The sequence below is a fragment of the Coregonus clupeaformis genome, chromosome 10 (assembly GCF_020615455.1).
Source record: "Coregonus clupeaformis isolate EN_2021a chromosome 10, ASM2061545v1, whole genome shotgun sequence".
Lineage (NCBI taxonomy): Eukaryota > Metazoa > Chordata > Actinopteri > Salmoniformes > Salmonidae > Coregonus > Coregonus clupeaformis.
This window is the reverse complement of record NC_059201.1, coordinates 50,081,961-50,107,802: the sequence shown is the minus strand read 5'-3', so window position 1 is coordinate 50,107,802 and position 25,842 is coordinate 50,081,961. Positions and strand designations below refer to the sequence as shown.

General features: G+C 41.9%; 1 long non-coding RNA gene across 1 annotated transcript; it reads right to left on the bottom strand.

The window, feature by feature from the left end:
* Nucleotides 1-1,074: 1,074 nt before the first annotated feature.
* On the bottom strand, nt 1,075-6,718 carry LOC121576018. The gene is made up of 3 exons (XR_006002403.2): nt 6,546-6,718; nt 1,639-1,756; nt 1,075-1,115 (listed from the first exon to the last, which is right to left on the bottom strand). It is a non-coding gene; the product is annotated as an uncharacterized LOC121576018 (long non-coding RNA).
* Nucleotides 6,719-25,842: the final 19,124 nt, after the last annotated feature.

Below are 25,842 nucleotides of genomic sequence, written 5' to 3'. Positions count from 1 at the left end.
TCGTTGCTTGTTGTGTGGATGTGAATACCTAAGATTTATAACGTTATATAGGAATTCTGTATGGAGATATGAAAGAAAAGAGTACTATTCCCAAATATGCTGTTAAATAGAACACTAGCGTGAATATTTAAACCCCTGTATGAATAGAACACTGGTGTAGAGGAGGAATTTGTGATGTAACAGAAATGTATAATGGGTTACTATAGATAAAGTAACACAATATTGAGTATAATGGGTTGCTAGAGATCTGATGAAGTAACAATAGAAAAAATTATATAATATACAACTTGCACACCCATACGTAGACGTACGTAAGTGGTGTAAAAAGTGTTAAGAGAAATTAGTAGTATAATGGGTTACAAGATATGATAAAGTAACAATGTATGAAAGTTTAATGGGTTACTAGAGTTTAACTTGCTAGGTAGAGACTTAGTATGGACAGAGCACGCCATCTATAGGGGACTGATAGACAGTGCCAGCCCAGTTATTGTGAAAGTTGATCCCAGAAAGATCAACACATGCCCAAGATGCAGTAAACTCAATTAAGATTAAGAATTATTAGGACTGATTAAGATGTGCAAACTAAGTACATTATTATTTTCTTTCTTCCAGGTCTGATGGAATGTCCGCTACCAAGTTTTTTTGACATGTTTATCAACGATTCTGTATCTCTCCCTTTGAAATGTTTTCTGAGGCAGGTGCCTTGGGAGTTAGTATAAAGGTACCCGGATCCTGTTGTTAAGGGAACTCCCAAATTAAGTAAGGCCTGACCATTTTGTTTCCTTTTACCTGTTATGACTATTTGTTAGTGGTGTTTTAATACTGATTTATTGTGTGGGGTCTTTTTATTTTAGTGGGTTTTTCACGGGTTAGAAAGGACGCACCATAAAGAGCACACAAATGAAAATCTCTGAAGTATCTAATGTCAGAGTTTTGGTTTCACTCATGTAAATTCTCTTGATAAGAAATGTACTGAAAAACCCAATGTAAACCTGATACACAAAATGTTTGAAATATCTTTAAATAATGTCTGAGGTACAGGGAAAGAAACACTCACGTAATGGGGTTGAATGACCTCTGACCTCTGTTCCGACTTTCTGGTGAGATCACCCTCACTAGAAAGAATAGAGACATTGGGTGAGATTTAAATGGGCAATGTAAACACTAATAATTAGAAGTTTATAATTTATCAATAGTCCTGTGTGAGATTCGGAACAAGAGAAGAACAGAGAGAGAGCGCTGCCCCTGAATGAGGGACACCTGTCTCTAGTCTATTTTACTATTCCTTGAATTACCTTATGGGATACAATTAAGTTAAGAAGGAGTTATCAATGGTTGTAATTATAATTGTATTTGTTGTTTTGATTTAACAGGCAGTGTTGGGTTTTTTTGGGGACATGAATCAAGATGTGAGTCGTGTCCAAAGGGGGAATTACCGGTCCCCTGGGGCCCTTTGGTAAATATGCAAATTGTTTTCTTCACATGCCTGGATATAAAAGGAAAAAATATATGTTGGTAATGGTTGACAGTTACTCCAAATTGATTGAAGTTTTCCCCACCTCTAGTTTTATATGAAGAAGTGTATTGCTTTTGTTGTGTTGTTTGTTTGTTTTTGTCTTGTTTCAATACAAATCTCACCAGATTGGGTCTGCTGGATCCCCTCATAGGTGGCGCCTTCCTCTGGCTGGAAGGCGCCTTCCTCTGGCTGGGTGATCTTTGGGGTCTTCCCCTCTGCGATCACCCTCATTGCATCCACCTGTAAACAGCCAAACATACTGTACATGCTCAAAGATTCCCCAACAGTAGGTGAGAGTGGGGTAAGTTGAGCCAAAGGGGTAAGTTGAGCCTCTCTTGTTTCTAGGAAACCATACACAAAATGTATATTTCGACCAAATATTTAGGAATAGGTCATCATTTCATGAAAAAGTGGTAAGTAAGCAAGTTAGGTCCAAAAAACAGATTTTCACAAAGTCAAATTAATGTATTGTGTTACAGGTTTCATGATGCTTGTATCTAAACCAAAGTAGATAATTTTAAGACAGTTCTATACATCAGTTGGGTTCTCTATAAGCTTCAATATAAAGGCCTGATTGGTGGAGTGCTGCAGAGATGCTTGTCCTTCTGGAAAGTTGCCCCATCTCCACAGAGGAACTCTGGAGCTCTGTCAGAGTGACCATCGGGTTCTTGGTCACCTCCCTGACCAAGGCCCTTCTCCCCCGATTGCTTTGTTTGGCTGGGCAGCCAGCTCTAGGAAGAGTCTTGGTGGTTCCAAACTTCTTCCGTTTAAGAATGATGGAGGCCACTGTGTTCTTGGGGATCTTCAATGCTGCAGAAATGTTTTGGTACCCTTCCCCAGATCTGTGCCTCGACACAATCCTGTCTCAGAGCTCTACGGACAATTCCTTCGACCTCATGGTTTGGTTTTTGCTCTGACATGCACTGTCAACTGTGGGACCTTATATAGACAGGTGTGTGCCTTTCCAAATCATGTCCAATCAATTGAATTTACCACAGGTGGACTCCAATCAAGTTGTAGAAACATCTCAAGGATGATCAATGGAAACAGGATGCACCTGATAAAGTCAAGGGGTCTGAATACTTTCTGAATGCACTGTATGTAGATATTAGAAAGAATAGTATATTTCCCTTGACGGGGTGATGCTGAATGTAAAAAAATGGCTAAACTTATCTCGCTCTCCCCTATGGTATGGGTCTCCATTTATAAACCTACTCAAGTGTTTTGGTGTTTATGTACTGTTACAGTTTTTTGTATTCATGAACGGTGAAAGTATCTGTTCAAACAATCTTTGTTGATTTGGCTGGCCAAATGGTGTGACTTGTAGGACAGAATTTGCAGACAGACAGGCAGGCAGACAGAAACATAGGCAGACAGACAGACAAAATATAAGACAGGTAGGCAGACAGACAGACAAAACCCTGCATTCCTCTCAGTAATTAAATGGCTCCACCTCACACTCCCTCTGCAGCAGCAGGATTGGTCCGGTGTCAAGTCCGTCATCTGCCCAGAACACTGTGAACCCGCCCTTCTTGTCACCGTGGATCAAGGTCTTATGGTCAAACCCATTGAGAGGGTAAAGTAAGCCAAACACACTAATCCTACTCAGAACTGTTAAGTGTTTCAGTTGGTCCATTCAAACCTTTCACCTCTTTTGTCCAATCAGTAATTTTTTACCATGTGCAAATCAACCAATCAGTCAACCTACAAACTAACCCAATCAATCATCAATCATATAAACAAACAAACAAACTACAAAACATTGTGCCTCCTGTGGAAACGAGAGCAATAAATCAACCAACCAAAACACCCACCAACCAACCCACTAGTGACCAACCCACCCAACCACCAACATTTCCAATAGAGCCAAAGTAATGGTAATTACCATGGGCAGACTATATTGATAACTGTTAATTTCATTAAGAAAATGCATTTAAGAAAGAGCACATGGTGGAAAGGCTTTGTGTGATGTGTCTAATGTCTACAACAGACACGAGCACAACTTGTATTAGTGTTCAGATGACATGATCAACTCCAAGGCCACTGTTTCCTTTCAGCTTCTTAAGAAGAATCCATTAAGAATCAATTTTCTGGGGCCTGGAGTTTTTCCTGATCTCATGGCCTGGTCAGGTAAAACTCTGGGTCCTATTCGTAGGCTATGACAAGGCGTCCCTTTTCATCTGTGCTATGACTTTAGGGCTGGGGGTTTTCTTGTCAGGTCATGTGAATTGGAAACACTACTGTCCTAAGGTGGATCAACCCTTTCAAACTACTACAAACCTTGTTATTAGTATTTCTGAATCTGATATAAAAAAAGACTGATGCCATGATTGCTGCCTGTCTCTGTATTTGTGAAAGTTATGGTGGTGCTAGAATCTCTTTCTGCATTAGCCATCCATCTGTTATGGTTGGACAAATGTGTTCATATTGTCTGTGTAGACTGCTCTGTGGTGGAATTTGTAAGTTTTTTACTTTTAAGACAGTGAAATCTGCGCCACAAACATTTGTGAATAATCACCAACGAACATTATTGGCTAACAAACTGGCTGACTAACCTTTTCAGGAACTTCAGTATCCCTTGGCCTTGGGTGGAAACAGCATATTGTTTAATCTTCTTTATCCTGTGCCAAACATTTATTCAGTGAGTCTAAACTAATATTAACGTTAGCTGCTGGCTGCATGATTGCATCAACCTAGCAAAGCTAGGCTTCTTTAAAGCTGACGTTAGTAGTTTTGTTAGCTAGCTATAGATTGGTTCATTCTAGCTAGTTTTAGAGGACGACTAAACAGCTTTTATTAACCGCTTTTATTAACCCTGCATTACACTCGTGGGAATTGGCCTATATGGATAGGGCTAAATTTGTATGTTTCTTCCAGAATAAATATGAAAAGCATGTTTATAACCATGGTAGCAATTGAAAGGGAACAATTTGGAGATCATGGGAAAATTATTTGACCAAAAGGTGAGTACACAACAGTTCACCTTACACAAGACTGAATACAAACATTACACTGTTGATTTTATGTGCATTTTATACTTACTGTATTTTTTGCCGCATACTCTGGATACATTTAGTAACATGATAAGACTATTCCTGGCTAATGTGGTGTTGGTGCAACATAAGCCAAAGAAATCACAAGGGTTTGAGTGAGAGGACCAAGGCATTGCCACAATCATACCCTGGATCTAGTTTTGTCCCGTGGAATAGATATTGTGGATCTAAATGTTTTCCTCATAATCCTGGACTATTGGACTACCATCTTATTATTACGTTTCCAATCGCAACAAATCATTTTCTCAGGATTATCAAAAGCTGCGCTATAAATTCTCGGACAACCCAAAGATTCCTAGATGCCCTTCCAGACTCCCTGGACGATGGAGTAAAAAGTCACTTAACCACCTAACCGAGGATCTAAACTTAACCTTGTGTCGCTCCGCAAAAAAACAAAACAAAAAAATTGGTCACAAGAAACTAGCTCACTGGTATACAGAAAATACCTGAGCCTTGAAGCAAGCTTCCAGAAAATTGGAAGTCTTCCGACTTGCTTAGAAAGACAGTAGAGTGCAATATTGAAAAGCCCTCACTGCTGCTTGATCAGCCTACTTTTCCGACCTGATTGAGGAGAATAAAAACAATCAATCATTTATTTTTGATACTGTCGCAAAGCTAACTAAAAAGCAGCATTCCCCAAGTGAGGATGGCCTACACTTCAGCAGTGATGAATTCATGAACTTCTTTGACTAAAAGCAAATTACGGACTCCTCTTTGAATTTGCGTATTTCTCTAAAACTTAGTTGTCCTGAGTCTGCACAGAACTGCCAGGATCTTGGATCAATAAAGCCACTCAAGTTTTTTAATCCTGTATCTCTCTAAACATTCCCAAAAATAATCATGGCCTCTAAACCTTCCAGCTGTCTACTGGACCCTATTCCAACTAAACAATTTAAATGATTATACAAAATTCTTGCAACCAATAGAACGTTATATATATGGGGTATACAACCATCCCAGCTCTCCAGATTTTGCTGTGAAGAGACAGAATCATTAGATCATTTGTTTTGGTACTGTCCATATGTAGCTTGTTTTTGGTCGCAGGTTCAGGAATGGCTGAAGAATCGCAACATTTACCTGGAGCTAACTCTGCAAATAGCACTGCTGGGTGATTTGAAAAGTCATAGTCAATCGATCAATAATACTCTTAGCAAAAATGTTTTTCTTCCATTTACAATCTGCAGAGACTTTGAGAATAGAAAGGTTCAGAACTTTTGTGAAACATCACAGCACAGTTGAAAAATGTGTGGCAAATAGAAATCAAAAATGGATGGTGTTAAGAGATAGATGGGAGGGGTTGAGGGGAGCTGAATGGTGGGACTAAAAATATATATATAAAAAAAAGATAACTAATGTAAAATATACTGTGTCCGTAAAATGTATATAGTATGTATAAGCTGGAAGTAGAAGCCTAAGTGTTGTTATTTTGCCCTGGAATTGCGTTCCCATGCAAAACTAGACAGATAGCGAACTACTGATTCTTCAATAAAACTTCCAAGGCGTGACTTTCCTTGAACAAATGTATTGTAAACGTTTATGTTGTGAAACTGCAAAATACAGAAAATAATATACTTTAGTATTCAATTCACATTGACATACTGTAGCTGTACATTATACAGTTCAAATTGAAGTTGCATAAATACAAAGCATGTGCCAAGGTACCATGTACCTGACATGACGCCAAACTAGATAGATAATTACCATATGAGTAGCAACTAGCCAACTCCTTTCATTACTCTAATAATGTGTAAACACCTCTGTACAATAACAAAGCATATTACACTAGAAACAGTAACTAAACTAGAGTATGTTTTACAATTTGCTTACATGACGCACGAGCAAACTAATACAGCTGACGGCATCCATGAAAGGCAAGGCAATTTGCGTGAGTAAATGCAACACCTAACATTGATAAGTAAGCAATTCTATGAATAACAATATTATCATCACTAGCAATATGCTTGAATTGAACTTACAAACAAATGTTTTCCGAGACTGAAGCGTGACAAGAAATAGCTGCACTGAAAGAACTGCACCGTAGCGCTGTTTTTAGCTGCTTGTCTGCGTGCAGAATGACTACTCTACTTCCTGCTTTCGTGCTAAGTACCAGAAAGCTCCACTAGGGGGCGATAAACACAATGGAACACAATGAAAGTCAATCTTAACCACTATAATAAAATGTTCTGTTACCTTCTAACAGGATGGCAGCAAACTCCCCATCTGGTATAATTAAATTGTGCCACTATGAAATAAAACATGTATCAAGAAACAAATAATGCTCCTTTAAAAAAACATTTGTCTCTAGGATGCTTCAGAAAGAAGAACAACAATCTCTGAGATTGGTCTCAGAAACACCTTAGCAGTCCCTTGCTTGACAACTTTAAGTTCTACTTTCCAGACCTTTTCGTCAGTACTGGGAAAGATTTTGACCACAAGTCCGACTGGCCAGTAATTTCTGTGCGCCTGACTGTCTTTCAATAAGACAACATCTCCCACTTTTACATTTGGCTTTTCTGCTGTCCATTTTCTGCGTCTCTGCAGTGTTGTCAGGTACTCCTGTCTCCACCTTTCCCAAAAGGTGTCAGCGAGACACTGGACTTGCTTCCACTGTTTTTCATGAAGGTTGTTCATGTGGAAATATCCAGAAGGGGCTGAGGTAGCACTGGTCTTTTGTGTCAGTAACATTGAGGGTGTGAGAATGGCAGGCATGTCAGAATCGGTTGACACTGACACTAGGGGTCTTGCATTGATTATTGCCATAACTTCAGACATAAGAGTGCTCAAGACCTCATGTGTGAGACGAGTGGAGCCCGTCTGAAACAGCATAGCATCAAGGATACGTCTGGCAACCCCAATGAGTCTCTCCCAAGAACCACCCATATGAGACGAGTGTGGGGGATTAAATATCCAAGTACATCCCTTGTCTGAGAGGTATTTAGTCAGCTCTAAGACATTTGTGTTGATTCCCAGTTCCCTGCAGGCACCTATAAAGTTTGTACCTCGATCAGAGCGTAGCACTTTTGCTGGACCACGGATGGAGAAAAAAACTCCTCAGCGCATTGATGAAGCTGGATAGGGACATGGATTCGATGAGCTCAATATGGACTGCTCTAGTAGACATACATGTAAAGAGTACCGCCCAGCGCTTGGAGTCTGCACTACCACCTCTAGTGCGACGAGTCATGACATTCCATGGTCCAAACACATCAAGTCCAATGCTGGTGAATGGTGGCTCAGATGTGAGTCTGTCTGCAGGTAAGTCAGCCATCTTTTGGTCAACTGACCTCCCTCTAACTTTGCGGCAGGTGACACACTTGTGGATGATACCAGAGACCAGATGTTTGCTCCCAATAATCCAGAAGCCTGCTGCTTGAATAGCTCCATCTGAAAAATGACGGCCCTGGTGAGCCACTTGCTCGTGATAATGTCTTACCAGCAGAGTGGCGACATGGTGTGTCCGTGGGATGATGAGAGGATGTTTTTCGTCTTGTGACAGGTCTGCAGAGGATAATCTGCCTCCCACCCTCAGCAACCCATCCTCATCAATCACTGGTTTCAGCTTTTGGAGTGTACTTTATTTTGGGAACTATTTTCCTTTCTCAAGGCATTTGAAATCCTCTTTGAAGGCTTCATTACATTTACATTTGACATTTTAGTCATTTAGCAGACGCTCTTATCAAGAGCGACTTACAGTTAGTGAGTGCAAAAAAATATTCATACTGGCTCCCCGTGGGAAATGAACCCACAACCCTGGCGTTGCAAGCGCCATGCTCTACCAACTGAGCTACACAGGGCCGTATTCATGTTGCTCCAGAAACCTTAGTGGCGAAGGCAGTGACGTCTGGCCGAATCTCTGCGTCTGCGTCAGGCTCTACAAGGTCAAAATTGATGGTCTCAGACTCACTTGAGTTTGCCTGGGCCAGGAAAGGTGGACCTGAGAACCAACTGGTGTGCTTTAAGAGTGCGGCTAGTATGGGCATGGTTGCATGGTCTGCTGGATTGCTGTCAGTGTTTACGTAACACCAGTGGTCTGGATAGGTAGACTTCCTGATACGAGTTACCGTATTGGCAACATACACATAGAATATTTTGGTGACATTGTGGATGTAACCGAGACCTATCTTACTGTCTGTGTAGAACTTGGCTGCATTTACATCAATGTCCATTTAGTCTCTGATCAGTTCATACATCTCAACAGCTAGCACAGCCGCACACAGTTCTAGGCGTGGGATAGTGTGGGCCGGTCGAGGGGCCAATTTAGAATTCCCCATGACAAATCCAACATGGCATTGACCATCCGAGTCTCAGATAGGCTACCGCTCCTATGGCTACTGTAGAGGCATCTGAGAAAATGTGCAGCTCTCTTCATTGAGTGGTAGACAAGGAGACTGGGATGTAGGGCCACTGAATATACAGATGTTCCAACTCCATCAAAGATTCCTTCCACATTTTCCATTCCTCTTCTTTTTCTCTGGGAAGGGGGGCATCCCACTCACTCTGATCAGAAGAGAGTTCTCTGATTAAGGCTTTACCTTGCATTGTTATTGGAGCCACGGACCCAAGAGGGTCATAAAGACTATTCACTGTGGACAGGATGCCTCTCCGCGTAAAAGGATTCTCATCGTGGGACACCTGGAATGTGAAGCTGTCTGTTTCCAGATTCCAGGAAAGTCCCAGGCTCCATTGAAAGGGGAGAGGATCCACTCCGAGGTCCAGGTCTTTTAACATTTTAAAAGTCTTTAGCACTGTTCTCCACGGGGAAGGCTTCCATAACTGTTTTGCTATTGGATGCAATCTTGTGTAGTTTCATGTTGGACTCCGCTAACATTGCTTGTGTTTTTCTCAGAATGTTGATAGCTTCTTCTGAAGTAGCTACTGATATCAGCCCATCATCGACGTAAAAGTTCCTCACTACAAACTGCTTGGGTTCTGACCCGTGTTCCTTCTCACCCTGTAGAGCTGCTCCTCTCATGCAGTAGATGGCTACGGCTGGTGAGGGACTGTTCCCAAATACATGGACTTTCATCCTGTACTCAGTTATGTTTCTATCTGGGTTGTTGTCTTCATACCAGAGAAACCCTAGGTAATCTCTGTGATCCTCATGTACACCAAAACAGTAAAACATTTGTTGCACATCTGTCGTTAGTGCAATGCAATCCTTGCGGAAGCGCATTAGGACGCCCAAGAGTGTGTTGTTTAAGTATGCACCCCTGAGCAGGACTTCATTCAGTGACACGCCTTGACACTCAGCGCTGGAGTCAAACAACACTCTTATTTGTTCAGGCTTTTGTGGATGGTAAACATCAAATATTGGCAGATACCAGCGTTCTTTGTCTCTCTCTAGTGGCGGAGAAGGTTCGGCTTGGTCGTTATTCAGCATCTTTTGCATGAAGTTTCATGTCAGGCTTTTTGTCTAAAGTCCTACGAAGTGATGTGAGACCTTTCATGGCCTGCTACCTGCTATTAGGAAGGCGACGTCTAATGGCGCGAAAGGGTAGTGGAGCCACCCAGTTGTTTCCATCATCCTGGAAAACCTGTTTGTCCATAATGTCCAAGAAGGCTTTGTCCTCCACAGATGGTGCTGGTTTATCATCGTCTTGTGTTTTGTCGAACACGGAACATCCCAGGCTGTCTGTGTTCACAGTTGTGCTTGGATCTCTCGAGTGCACTGTAGAGAGAGAGAGATGTGTTGCTGAGCTACGCTGCTGTAGTTCTCTTTCACCTGGATGATGTCAGGGCAAGGGCTCAGATAGGATGTGCGACCATTGTGAAGTATGTTTGTCCTGAACACAATGAAAGTCAATCTTAACCACTATAATAAAATAATCTGTTACCTTCTAACAGGATGGCAGCACAGTTGTTGTCCATTAGTTTACTCCAATTAGGGGAGGGTTGGTAGGGTTAGGGGGAAAATAATATATATATATATACAGTGAGGGAAAAAAGTATTTGATCCCCTGTTGATTTTGTACATTTGCCCACTGACAAAGACATGATTAGTCTATAATTTTAATGGTAGGTTTATTTGAACAGTGAGAGACAGAATAACAACAACAAAATCCAGAAAAACGCATGTCAAAGATGTTATAAATTGATTTGCATTTTAATGAGGGAAATAAGTATTTGACCCCCTCTCAGTCAGAAAGATTTCTGGCTCCCAGGTGTCTTTTATACAGGTAATGAGCTGAGATTAGGGAGTGCTCCTAATCTCAGCTTGTTACCTGTATAAAAGACACCTGTCCACAGAAGCAATCAATCAATCAGATTCCAAACTCTCCACCATGGCCAAGACCAAAGAGCTCTCCAAGGATGTCAGGGACAAGATTGTAGACCTACACAAGGCTGGAATGGGCTACAAGACCATCGCCAAGCAGCTTGGTGAGAAGGTGACAACAGTTGGTGCGATTATTCGCAAATGGAAGAAACACAAAATAACTGTCAATCTCCCTCAGCCTGGGGCTCCATGCAAGATCTCACCTCGTGGAGTTGCAATGATCATGAGAACGGTGAGGAATCAGCCCAGAATTACACGGGAGGATCTTGTCAATGATCTCAAGGCAGCTGGGACCATAGTCACCAAGAAAACAATTGGTAACACACTACGCCGTGAAGGACTGAAATCCTGCAGCGCCCGCAAGGTCCCCCTGCTCAAGAAAGCACATATACAGGCCCGTCTGAAGTTTGCCAATGAACATCTGAATGATTCCGAGGAGAACTGGGTGAAAGTGTTGTAGTCAGATGAGACCAAAATCGAGCTCTTTGGCATCAACTCAACTCGCCGTGTTTGGAGGAGGAGGAATGCTGCCTATGACCCCAAGAACACCATCCCCACTGTCAAACATGGAGGTGGAAACATTGTGCTTTGGGGGTGTTTTTCTGCTAAGGGGACAGGACAACTTCACCGCATCAAAGGGACGATGGACGGGGCCATGTACCATCAAATCTTGGGTGAGAACCTCCTTCCCTCAGTGAAGAGAGGGTTTGTGTGGACACCCTTGCTCTTTATTCAGCCTGGTCTCATAGACTAGATGTAACATAGTAAATGTAAATCCGAGACACTTAAATTAGTATGATATGTTACGTTTGGTATGGTTACTTAAGGCAAAAACAAAAGTAGGGTGATTGGTCGGGGTGGAGGGGTGGGCATATAACACGAACGTTTAGCAACCCAAAGGTTGTGAGTTCAAATCTCATCATGGACAACTTTAGCTAATTAGCAACTTTTCAACTACTTACCACTTTTTAGCTACTTTGCAACTACTTAGCATGTTAGCTAACCCTTCCCCTAACCCTAACCCTTTTAGCAAACCCTTCCCCTAACCATAACTCTTTAACCTAATTCCTAAACTTAACTCTTAACCCTAGCCTAGCTAACGTTAGCCACCTAGCTAGAATTCGTAACATATCATACATTTTGCAAATTCGTAACATATTGTAAGTTTTTTGCAAATTCATAACATTTAATACGAAATGTAATTCATAACATATCATACGAAATGGGTGATGGACATTGACAAATTAATACATACCATACGAAACGTAAAATATCATACTAAATGGTGTGTCTCGGATTTATGTACAGAATAATACGAAATACTCTGAGACCAGGTTGCAGCTTTCGGTTGAGAATTTCAAAAGGCTGGCTGCTGCATGCGAGCAACTGTAAGTACACAACAGTTGAAATCGTGTGAAATGATAGGGTGGTCTGTGAGTTGTGAGGGACTGTTGTAAACTTTGGAGGACTTCCAAAACTGTATTGCCGTAGTAACGTTTACACACTACTATCCATTGTATGGTAATTCTTTGCAGTTTAAAACTTTTTCTGTAGAACTGTCAAGTCATTCTTTAAAGGGGCAATCTGCAATACAAACAAAAAAAAGGGTACTCCCCGCCACTGTTTTACTGTGGGTCAAATTCTTGAGAAATGTAACCACTCTTAAATTAATTGACAGAGATATGGATGCGAGGACTGACCATCCATGATATCAAAATGATAGTTTTAACCTTGTTTTGAGGCTTCACAATTTAATAAAACAAGCTTATTTCTGGTTCTGATGGGGTATGACAGTTGAACTAAGCCAGGGATGGGCAACTTTGATGGGGGTGGGGGCCACAAAAAATCTGAACTCATCATGAGGGGCCGCAGAGGCTCCTGGTTCTGCACACCCATATCCATACCCACACATGCAGTCAGAGCCCACCAACTGTAACCAGTTGTGGTTAATGAGTGATAGGACTAGAGTTACCTGACTGCATCAGAACAGCACAGCAGACAGTGGTGGTGATATACCTGTGTGTGTATATGTGCACTTAAGGACAGGTATCGGGCTTTGTGGAGGGACACAGTCTATTGATTCTTGATCAACAATGTCCAACGACGTTGAGATCAGAGTCAAGTTGCTGGCTAGTTAGTCGAACTGCCTGCTTGGGACCTCGTCTCTATGTAAAATTAGATGAATAGGGCCCATATAAAGTATTCCACAATTATTCAGTTTATTCTTTTTGAAGTTTAAATGAACCAGATGAAATCAAATGTAGATGATTCAACAGGTCAGTTTCCATCGTACAACAAACAGATATAACATGCTGTTACTGTATGAAACACTTTGTATAGAAAGAAAGAATGAAAGTGGCACATTCTAATTATGCTACCAAACATTTAATGGGAGCATCATTCTAACATTTGAATGGGTATACTAGCAACTATGGTTGCTATACCCATTAAATGTTTGGGAGCATAATTAGAGGGTGCGACTTTCTTTCTTTCTTTTTAGTTTCATTTTTGTGTGTGCGTCAGCTTATGCCTTTAACTGAAACGTTTTGTACTGTATGTCATTACAAAGTTATGTCAGGTGCCACAGCTGTTGTGTCTATTGCATTGATCTATGCTGCCTTATGTTTTTTTGCTATGCCATTCATTTAAATGCCATTCATTTTATTGGCCATATTACCATGTTCATAAGGCACCAAACAGAAGACAACGGACTGAAACAGGGAGGGACTACCTGAACTTGTCCAATGAGAAACGCAATTTTTTGTTTTCTGTTGCAAAATGTTTTGCTACTGTGAGGCCTAATGAATACAAGATGTTAAACAACCCAGTTACCTTGATCTAACAGGCTGGATGTTATATCTATTTTAGCCACAGAGGGGCAACACTGTATCATAAAATAACCCCACCTTCTGCTTCAGGTTCTAATCTCCAATCCTAACAGCGCATGAATACTTTACACATGTTTAAAGACTCCTCGACAGTAGGTTGAAATAGCCTAACCCCAGGAGTTCAACCTCAAATCTCTGTTGTTTGAATCCAACCTTGGAGCAAGTGGATTGTTTTGCTTGGGGTTATAGAGGAATCGCTGACATCCAACCCCAGGCATTGAAGACCGTCCACACGTCTGCTCTGTTTATTTCCCCAGTAAAGCAGTACCTTAGTGTTGGTGTGTATTCATGTTAGTGTATTAAACTCATCAGGGTTACAGTAGAGTGAGGTAGTATGGGTCTTTCAACACTTCATTGGCAACTTTTGTCATGGATATGTGTGAAATGTATCTAAATAACCCCATTACATCATGTAATATAATAGTCACATTATATACAGTGGGGGAAAAAAGTATTTAGTCAGCCACCAATTGTGCAAGTTCTCCCACTTAAAAAGATGAGAGAGGCCTGTAATTTTCATCATAGGTACACGTCAACTATGACAGACAAATTGAGGGGAAAAAAAATCCAGAAAATCACATTGTAGGATTTTTTATGAATTTATTTGCAAATTATGGTGGAAAATAAGTATTTGGTCACCTACAAACAAGCAAGATTTCTGGCTCTCACAGACCTGTAACTTCTTCTTTAAGAGGCTCCTCTGTCCTCCACTCGTTACCTGTATTAATGGCACCTGTTTGAACTTGTTATCAGTATAAAAGACACCTGTCCACAACCTCAAACAGTCACACTCCAAACTCCACTATGGCCAAGACCAAAGAGCTGTCAAAGGACACCAGAAACAAAATTGTAGACCTGCACCAGGCTGGGAAGACTGAATCTGCAATAGGTAAGCAGCTTGGTTTGAAGAAATCAACTGTGGGAGCAATTATTAGGAAATGGAAGACATACAAGACCACTGATAATCTCCCTCGATCAAGATCTCACCCTGTGGGGTCAAAATGATCACAAGAATCCAAGCAAAAATCCCAGAACCAAACGGGGGGACCTAGTGAATGACCTGCAGAGAGCTGGGACCAAAGTAACAAAGCCTACCATCAGTAACACACTACGCCGCCAGGGACTCAAATCCTGCAGTGCCAGACGTGTCCCCCTGCTTAAGCCAGTACATGTCCAGGCCCGTCTGAAGTTTGCTAGAGTGCATTTGGATGATCCAGAAGAGGATTGGGAGAATGTCATATGGTCAGATGAAACCAAAATATAACTTTTTGGTAAAAACTCAACTCGTCGTGTTTGGAGGACAAAGAATGCTGAGTTGCATCCAAAGAACACCATACCTACTGTGAAGCATGGGGGTGGAAACATCATGCTTTGGGGCTGTTTTTTCTGCAAAGGGACCAGGACGACTGATCCGTGTAAAGGAAAGAATGAATGGGGCCATGTATCGTGAGATTTTGAGTGAAAACCTCCTTCCATCAGCAAGGGCATTGAAGATAAAACGTGGCTGGGTCTTTCAGCATGACAATGATCCCAAACACACCGCCCGGGCAACGAAGGAGTGGCTTCGTAAGAAGCATTTCAAGGTCCTGGAGTGGCCTAGCCAGTCTCCAGATCTCAACCCCATAGAAAATCTTTGGAGGGAGTTGAAAGTCCGTGTTGCCCAGCGACAGCCCCAAAACATCACTGCTCTAGAGGAGATCTGCATGGAGGAATGGGCCAAAATACCAGCAACAGTGTGTGAAAACCTTGTTAAGACTTACAGAAAACGTTTGACCTGTGTCATTGCCAACAAAGGGTATATAACAAAGTATTGAGAAACTTTTGTTATTGACCAAATACTTATTTTCCACCATAATTTGCAAATAAATTCATTAAAAATCCTACAATGTGAATTTCTGGATTATTTTTCCTCATTTTGTCTGTCATAGTTGACGTGTACCTATGATGAAAATTACAGGCCTCCTCATCTTTTTAAGTGGGAGAACTTGCACAATTGGTGGCTGACTAAATACTTTTTTCCCCACTGTATGATATAATACAGTGTATAGCACCATTATATGTGAATAATGTACATATAAGCCTAATATATGTGTCATATAATTGTATCATTATGTCTAACTTTTACCTAATAATACACCAACTTCAACAACAACTACTTGGATTGTACACTAGTTTTGACCGATATACAGTTGCACTACATTTTTGGACTGGCACAGACAAGGTCACTTTATCTTGAAAAAGACCACAGTCTTTACTGCAATCTATGGTCCAGTCAAAAGCCATCATATGTACAGTATTACAGTATTTGCAGTGCTGTATATACGGTACATACAAATGAAACATTCTCCATCTTGTGTGTTTGCTGTGTATAAAATGGACTCTGAGAGGATGCTCTGTGCCGCGTTGTTTGGCTCTTAACCCCACATATCCATCATACACTGTAATTATAATTTCTATCCCTGGCCACAGCTCAGTGCTTACCACCCATTGGCTTAGATCTGGCCACTAGGGTCACTGTTGTGTGTCCAAGTTTCTGACTCTGAGAGGACTTTCATATAGTGTTTTCTCTCTCCACAGAGGTGCAGATTCATTTGCTATAAATAAATGCTATGCAAACGGCGTCCGCCATCTTTCTTCCTGGAATAACCTTAAACACCTGTCCAGTCCTACTGTATGTACACAGAACAATTTCAGGTCTAACTTTGGTACTTTCGGTTTTAACATTACACAGAGCTTTAAATAGAGCTCTAAGTACTCTGAAAGAGCCCAGTCTATCCAGGAATATAAAGCCTTAAGCATAGTAATAATCTGAGAGCAAGTGTGTTGATACGACACTGAGGTTACATCAATATGACGATTTTTAATTGTAATATGCTACCCAGTTAACATTCACTTAGATTAGAACCTCTTTATTACCCGTCAAGGAGCAACTGAGTGTGTCTTTAATTCATACCTAGCACCTTGTTAATTTGGATGTGTGAATCTTATAGGTACAGTGGATTGCGAAAGTATTCACCCCCCTTGGCATTTCTCCTATTTTGTTGCCTTCCAACCTGGAATTAAAATGAACTTTTTGGCGGGTTTGTATCATTTGATTTACACAACATGCCTACCACTTTGAAGATGCAAAATATTTTTTCTTGTGAAACAAACAAGAAATAAGACAAAAAGAGTGTGCATAACTATTCATCCCCCCAAAGTCAATATTTTGTAGAGCCACCTTTTGCAGCAATTACAGCTGCAAGTCTCTTGGGGTATGTCTCTATAAGCTTGGCACATCTAGCCACTGGGATTTTTGCCCATTCTTCAAGGCAAAACTGCTCCAGCTCCTACAAGTTGTCTGGGTTTCACTGGTGTACAGCAATCTTTAAGTCATACCACAGATTCTCAATTGGATTGAGGTCTGGGCTTTGACTAGGCCATTCCAAGACATTTAAATGTTTCCCCTTAAACCACTCGAGTGTTGCTTTAGCACTATGCTTAGGGTCATTGTCCTGCTGGAAGGTGAACCTCCGTCCCAGTCTCAAATCTCTGGAAGACTGAAACAGGTTTCCCTCAAGAATTTCCCTGTATTTAGCACCGTCCATTCCTTCAATTCAACCAGTTTCCCAGTCCCTGCCGATGAAAAACATCCCCACAGCATGATGCTGCCACCACCATGCTTCACTGTGGGGATGGTGTTCTCGGGGTGATGAGAGGTGTTGGGTTTACGCCAGACATAGCGTTTTCCTTGATGGCCAAAAAGCTCAATTTTAGTCTCATCTGACCAGAGTACCTTCTTCCACATGCCTTTTGGCGAACACCAAACATGTTTGCTTATTTTTTTCTTTAAGCAATGGCTTTTTTTCTGGCCACTCTTATGTAAAGCCCAGCTCTGTGGAGTGTACGGCATAAAGTGGTCCTATGGACAGATACTCCAATCTCTGCTGTGGAGCTTTGCAGCTCCTTCAGGGTTATATTTGGTGTCTTTGTTGCCCCTCTGATTAATGCCCTCCTTGCCTGGTTTGTGAGTTTTGGTGGGTGGCCCTCTCTTGGCAGGTTTGTTGTGGTGCCATATCCTTTCAATTTTTTAATAATGGATTTATTGGTGCTCCGTGGGATGTTCAAAGTTTTTGATCTTTTTTTATAACCCAACCCTGCTCTGTAATTCTCCACAACTTTGTCCCTGACCTGTTTGGAGAGCTCCTTGGTCTTCATGGTGCCGCTTGCTTGGTGGTGCCCCTTGCTTAGTGGTGTTGCAGACTCTGGGGCCTTTCAGAACAGGTGTATATATACTGAGATCATGTGACACTTAGATTGCACACAGGTGGACTTTATTTACTAATTATGTGACTTCTGAAGGTAATTGGTTGCACCAGATCTTATTTAGGGGCTTCATAGCAAAGGGTGTGAATACGTATGCATGCACAACTTTTCCGTTATTTATTCGAATTTTTTGAAAGTAGTTATTTTTTTCATTTCACTTCACCAATTTGGACTATTTTGTGTATGTCCATTACATGAAATCCAAATAAAAATCCATTTAAATTACAGGTTGTAATGCAACAAAATAGAAAAGGGGGATGAATACTTTTGCAAGGCACTGTAAGTAAGATAATACTCCAAACCCGTTGAACTGGGAGCTAAACTGTGAAGGTCAACGCAGCAAGTGGGATCAGAGCAGCTCGTTAACGGCAAAGCCCTGTCTAAGTCATCCTGTCCTGTGACTGTCCCATCCTGTCCTCTGCTCCTGTTGATAAATCAGCCCAATACAGTAAAGCCGTCAGCATGGGATCAGGCCATGTGGATTTGGGAGGAATGGAGAGGGGGAGGGGGCATGTGTCTGTGTGTGAGTCATTGAGAATATGTATGTGTGTTTGCGCGCCTATCGCTTTATGTGTCAGGAGTTTGTGACTATGTGCTACTGTGTATGTGTGTACGTGCGTTAACACCATGCTACTTGGAATGCGATTTACCCCTCAGTTGGTCCCTGTATAAACCCCATGCCCAAGTAGGGCCTCACCTTGGCACTGGGCAGTGGGATGGCAGGCGGGCTGGCATTGGCGTGGGGTATAAAAATAATATATAGCTTTTAATAGGACTCTCAACCCACTACCAGAGATCGGGACCAGCTTGACTTATGTAATGTTGGCATCAAATTACAGCTCCCATAGAACGACATGGAGACAGATCAAAACAAGTCCCTGTGAGAGGGAATGAGAGAGCATGCAAACAAAGTTTCCTCCACATTTTCTAGTGGGAAAGAATGACTGGAAATGACTGGACTTCACTGCTGCATCAATGAATTCAAGCTAATCGGTGTACACTTTACTAAGGAAGATTTCGATCCCAGCGAAGCGTAACGCCCCATTCACATCCCAACTTTGCAGTCCATTGCGTTGTGCCGGATGTCATTCGTTTCAATGGGGGAACGTCCGCAACAGAGTGGCAAAGCAGCACCCCCTTGCGTCACAAGCTCCGTTGCAAAAAGGATGCCGCATACTTTCAATTTTTTCCAAACTCTGCGTCATCTTCAGTCCAGTCAGGGTCCGTCAATAGAACAGGAAATTACCAAACCACAGAATGAGGTACTATAAATGAGTATTATTTTAATAAAAATGTTGAATAATACATTGGATGTCAAGCCAATTATAATATATGACTGTAGCTTCCCGTTTAAATTCTGAAAAGTTTGTGATTGTAATGACGTTTGTTTATGTTGACAATTATTAGGTGTCGCTACAGTATCTTCAACCTGCCACCCAGTAGAGTGGTGAGGAGGAGCAGTCTACCGTGTCCGGAAGTGAATTCACCATTCATTTTATGTATTCAGGGTTCACTCAAACATCGTGTTAAGCTTTGTTTTACTATTGACAGTTACAGCTTATTTCTGGATTGTATATCGATTTGCTCTCCTTAAATATAGGTCATCTGATTTATTTGTTTCAATCTCTTTTCACCGCCAGCTCCTGATTTCAGGTCATAAAAACTACAATCTGTCTCCTGAATTTGCCTATTGCTTGTATGCGCCCAGCTGGCGCACATGCACACTAGGCCCGAGCTCGTTTTCCCTGGCTAAACTAGCTGGCTAGCTGAACTATGCTAGTTTTCGTCCTCTTTGCCAAATACTGCACCTTCAACTTCAAAACTAATTTGCTAGTTATACAATAATTTAACTCAGAAATCCACTGGAAAGAAACTTCAAAATTATGTATTGTTTTGTTGAATAGTCATGACTGGTTCGAGATATCTGTCGTAAGACGACGGAGGCAAAGGATATCATTGCTACTTAACGCAGATCCAAGTTCAGTTTTGAGATCCACTAGCGTTATTGCCGTAGTGTTAGCTGGACGTTTCTGACTGGTCTTGGAACTGTGGCAACGGACAGCCTCTCCCCGCTTGTCTCGATTGGATATGTAGTGTACATACAGCCAGATACTGTATGTACACAGTCTTGTACCCTTAACCTTTTTTCAACTGACTATCGTATTTGTTGATTAAATCGGATTTTAGTAATATAATGAGTAATCCAGAAATGTCACGAGTTAATTGACACGAGTTAAATAGAAACTCTACAATAAATGGCTAAATTACTTCCGGACACTAAGGGTCTGCGGATCTCCTCCTCCTCACCACACTATAGGCTTCAGGAACCAGCGGTTTAGATAGGATTTCACCATGGGCAACATGGGCAACAACAACTGGCTACTCGTTCATTTTAAGCCAAATATTTTCAACTCATAGCAAGTTCATCCAGTGACCATCGCATTTATAAGAATAGCTACTGACTGAAATGTAGCTGGCTAGCTAGCTAGCATGCTGGCTCACACTGGCCATGCAGTAGCTAACTAGCTAGCTAGCTAATCGTGGATGCCAAAAGACACAGCTATCTAGACATGGGAGCTCATGGGCACACAGGTTACATTAGCCAACTGGTTAGACATGATTACACTACGGGCAACAATAACTGCCGACTAGTTTGTTTTCAGACAAATATTTTCAACTCTTCAACTTAGTTTATCCACTGACCACCGCCTTAAGGAGAATAGCTAATTACTGAAATGTAGCTAGCTAGATCACTGGCAAGGCAGTAGCCACTAACTAATCACGGATGCATTACCTATTCTTTGATATACACTGCTCAAAAAAATAAAGGGAACACTTAAACAACACAATGTAACTCCAAGTCAATCACACTTCTGTGAAATCAAACTGTCCACTTAGGAAGCAACACTGATTGACAATACATTTCACATGCTGTTGTGCAAATGGAATAGACAACAGGTGGAAATTATAGGCAATTAGCAAGACACCCCCAATAAAGGACTGGTTTTGCAAGATGTGACCACAGACCACTTCTCAGTTCTTATGCTTCCTGGCTGATGTTTTGGTCACTTTTGAATGCTGGCGGTGCTTTCACTCTAGTGGTAGCATGAGACGGAGTCTACAACCCACACAAGTGGCTCAGGTAGTGCGGCTCATCCAGGATGGCACATCAATGCGAGCTGTGGCAAGAAGGTTTGCTGTGTCTGTCAGCGTAGTGTCCAGAGCATGGAGGCGCTACCAGGAGACAGGCCAGTATATCAGGAGACGTGGAGGAGGCCGTAGGAGGGCAACAACCCAGCAGCAGGACTGCTACCTCTGCCTTTGTGCAAGGAGGAGTAGGAGGAGCACTGCCAGAGCCCTGCAAAATGACCTCCAGCAGGCCACAAATGTGCATGTCTGCTCAAACGGTCAGAAACAGACTCCATGAGGGTGGTATGGGGGCCCGACGTCCACAGGTGGGGGTTGTGCTTACAGCCCAACACCGTGCAGGACGTTTGGCATTTGCCAGAGAACACCAAGATTGGCAAATTCGCCACTGGCGCCCTGTGCTCTTCACAGATGAAAGCAGGTTCACACTGAGCATGTGACAGACGTGACAGAGTCTGGAGACGCCGTGGAGAACGTTCTGCTGCCTGCAACATCCTCCAGCATGACCGGGTTTGGCGGTGGGTCAGTCATGGTGTGGGGTGGCATTTCTTTGGGGGCCGCACAGCCCTCCATGTGCTCGCCAGAGGTAGCCTGACTGCCATTAGGTACCGAGATGAGATCCTCAGACCCCTTGTGAGACCATATGCTGGTGCGGTTGGCCCTGGGTTCCTCCTAATGCAAGACAATGCTAGACCTCATGTGGCTGGAGTGTGTCAGCAGTTCCTGCAAGAGGAAGGCATTGATGCTATGGACTGGCCCGCCCGTTCCCCAGACCTGAATCCAATTGAGCACATCTGGGACATCATGTCTCGCTCCATCCACCAACGCCACGTTGCACCACAGACTGTCCAGGAGTTGGCGGATGCTTTAGTCCAGGTCTGGGAGGAGATCCCTCAGGAGACCATCCGCCACCTCAACAGGAGCATGCCCAGGCGTTGTAGGGAGGTCATACAGGCACGTGGAGGCCACACACACTACTGAGCCTCATTTTGACTTGTTTTAAGGACATTGCATCAAAGTTGGATCAGCCTGTAGTGTGGTTTTCCACTTTAATTTTGAGGGTGACTCCAAATCCAGACCTCCACGGGTTGATACATTTGATTTCCATTGCTAATTTTTTTGTGATTTTGTTGTCAGCACATTCAACTATGTAAAGAAAAAAGTATTTAATAAGATTATTTCATTCATTCAGATCTAGGATGTGTTATTTTAGTGTTCCCTTTATTTTTTTGAGCAGTGTATTTGGGATAACTTGCTCCCTATCTAGCAAAACATACCAGACCATTTGCGGAAAGGTAAAAATAACAATTAGTGGGCTCGTTTTTTAAATGATCGGACAGTGAAACTAAAATAGATTGTTAAGTAGCTGGTGAGGCTTTCATTTATTTCCCAATTCATTTGGTGATCTAGCTGAAGCTGGGTTTCCCAAGTCGTTCGGTCGGTGCTAACTACTCATGCCGGCAGCATGACAGACGGTTCTGGAGAGCATCTGAAGTCACGCACTAAAGAAGGCTCGACCAATCACCCGACGGGTTTTATGTCGAGACTCATGCATATTCATTAAATTGCCCCCTGCTTTCCTACGGAAGGAAACTTCCCGCCCGGGCAGGCCTGCCCCTCCACTGCATAAAGCCAGTGTGAAAAACTTGCTAGCAAATGTTTGGGCTATGAAACGAAATAAATACTGCACTCTGACCCAATAAACGAATTTGCTAGATTCATGATAGTGTTGTTAGACAGAGCAAGGAACGTGAACTTCATAAAATTATGTAGTTTTATTGTGATTTGCAGTTGTTGTTGGTAAGTAATGAATCTGCTAGCTTCTGAAATAACTTATAGGGTGTCCAATCAAAAACAGATTTTTTGACCAATGGGTAAAATCCGTTCAAATGTTATTGGCACTTGATATACAGTACATTGATTGGTATGTTACACTATATTTAGATACTTCAAATACTGCCTGAGACACTTTTTCTATTTGTCTCCATACTCAATAAATGGTGAAACATTATTTGTGATGATGTTCTTTGTTCAAATGTGTACTGAACAAAAATAAACGCAACATGCAACAACTTCAAAGATTTGACTGAGTTACAGTTCATATAAGGAAATCAGTCAATTGAAATAAATTCATAAGGCCCTAATCTTTGGATTTCACATGACTGGGAATACAGATATGCATCTGTTGGTCACAGATACCTTTAAAAAAAGGGTAAGGGTGTGGATCAGAAAACCAGTCAGTATCTGGTGTGACCACCATTTGCCTCATGCAGCGCGACACATCTCCTTCGCATAGAGTTGATCAGGCTTGATTGTGGCCTGTGGAATGTTGTCACACTCCTCTTCAATGGCTGTGCGAAGTTGATGGATATTGGCGGGAACTGGAACACGCTGTCGTATACGTCGATCCAGAGCATCTCAGACATGCTCAATGACATGTCTGGTGAGTATGCAGGCCATGGAAGAACTGGGACATTTTCAGCTTCCAGGAATTGTGTACAGATCCTTGCGACATGGGGTCGTGCATTATCATGCTGAAACATGAGGTGATGGCGGCGGATGAATGGCACGACAGGATGAATGGACCTCGGGATCTATTCACTGTATCTCTGTGCATTCAAATTCAGAAAAAATACAATTGTGCTCGTTGTCCATAGCTTATGCTTGCCCATACTGTTCACGACGTTGACATCAGCAAACCGCTCGCCCACACGACGCCGTACACGTGGTCTGCGGTTGTGAGGCAAGTTGAATGCCAAATTCTCTCAAACAACGTTGGGAGGTGGCTTATGGTAGAGAAATTAACATTACATTCTCTGGCAACAGCTCTGGTGGACATTTCTGCAGTCAGGATGCCAATTCCTCACTCCCTCAAAACTTGAGACATCTGTGGAATTGTGTTTTGTGACAAAGTGGCCTTTTAATTGTCCCCAGCACAAGGTTCACCTGTGTAATGATCATGCTGTTGAATCAGCTTCTTGATATGTCACACCTGTCAGGTGGATGGATTATCTTGGCAAAGGAGAAATGCTCACTAACAGGGATGTATACACATTTGTGCACAAGATTTGAGATAAATAAGCTTTTTGTGCACACTTTACATGCTGCGTTTATATTTTTGTTCAGTGTATATGCATGAAACGTACATTATGGAAAACATGTCTCACACTCAGTCATAGTTAGTAGAATAATGAATGGATTGGTAAGATTTTGAACCGTCAACCTTTAGAAGATTAGTAGGAAAGTTAATAATTCAAACTACCTAAATATACTCACATTCACTGAACATTTAGTATTTAAAACTCAAACATACATTTCCCAACAGTTTTTTCTATAATCCTACAGGCTCTTTATCATTCTCCATACCGTATATTCCAATGCATCCAACATTATGCATGCCCATCATGGGTATTGGGCAGCTGCTATTTGAGAACTCATCTGGTTTAGAAATCAAACTCTGGTTATATTATTGCAGAACACATTGCACAACTATTTTTAGAGAAGATTGTATTGCAAGGTATGCTATGAGTGTAGGCTATGCCATATGTATTGGCTAACATGCATATGCAGATGTCGTTTTTAAACCTCCATCTAGCATACAGTGCTTTGCAAAAGTATTCATCCCCCTTGGCGTTTTTTCTATTTTGTTGCATAACAACCTGTAATTTAAATTGATTTTTATTTGGATTTCATGTAATGGACATACACAAAATAGTCCAAATTGGTGAAGTGAAATGAAAAAAATAACTAGTTAAAAAAAAATCTAAAAAATAAATAACGGAAAAGTTGTGCATGCATATGTATTCACACCCTTTGCTATGAAGCCCCTAAATAAAATCTGGTGCAACCAATTACATTCAGAAGTCACATAATTAGTTAAATAAAGTCCACCTGTGTACAATCTAAGTGTCACATGATCTGTCACATGATCTCAGTATATATACACCTGTTCTGAAAGGCCCCAGAGTCTGCAACACCACTAAGCAAGGGGCACCACCAAGCAAGCGGCACCATGAAGACCAATGAGCTCTCCAAACAGGTCAGGGACAAAGTTGTGGAGAAGTACAGATCAGGGTTGGGTTATAAAAAAATATCAGAAACTTTGAACATCCCACAGAGCACCATTAAATCTATTATAAAAAAATGGAAAGGATATGGCACCACAACAAACCTGCCAAGAGAGGGCCGACCACCAAAACTCACGGACCAGGCAAGGAGGGCATTAATCAGAGAGGCAACAAAGAGACCAAAGATAACGCTGAAGGAGCTGCAAAGCTCCACAGCGGAGATTGGAGTATCTGTCCATAGGACCACTATAAGCCGTACACACCACAGAGCTGGGCTTTACGGAAGAGTGGCCAGAAAAAAGCCATTGCTTAAAGAAAGAAATAAGCAAACATGTTTAGTGTTCGCCAAAAGGCATGTGGGAGACTCCCCAAACATATGGAAGAAGGTACTCTGGTCAGATGAGACTAAAATTTAGCTTTTTGGCCATCAAGGAAAACGCTATGTCTGGAGCAAACCCAACACCTCTCATCACCCCGAGAACACCATCCCCACAGTGAAGCATGGTGGTGGCAGCATCATGCTGTGGGGATGTTTTTCATGGGCAGGGACTGGGAAACTGGTCAGAATTGAAGGAATACAGGGAAATTCTTG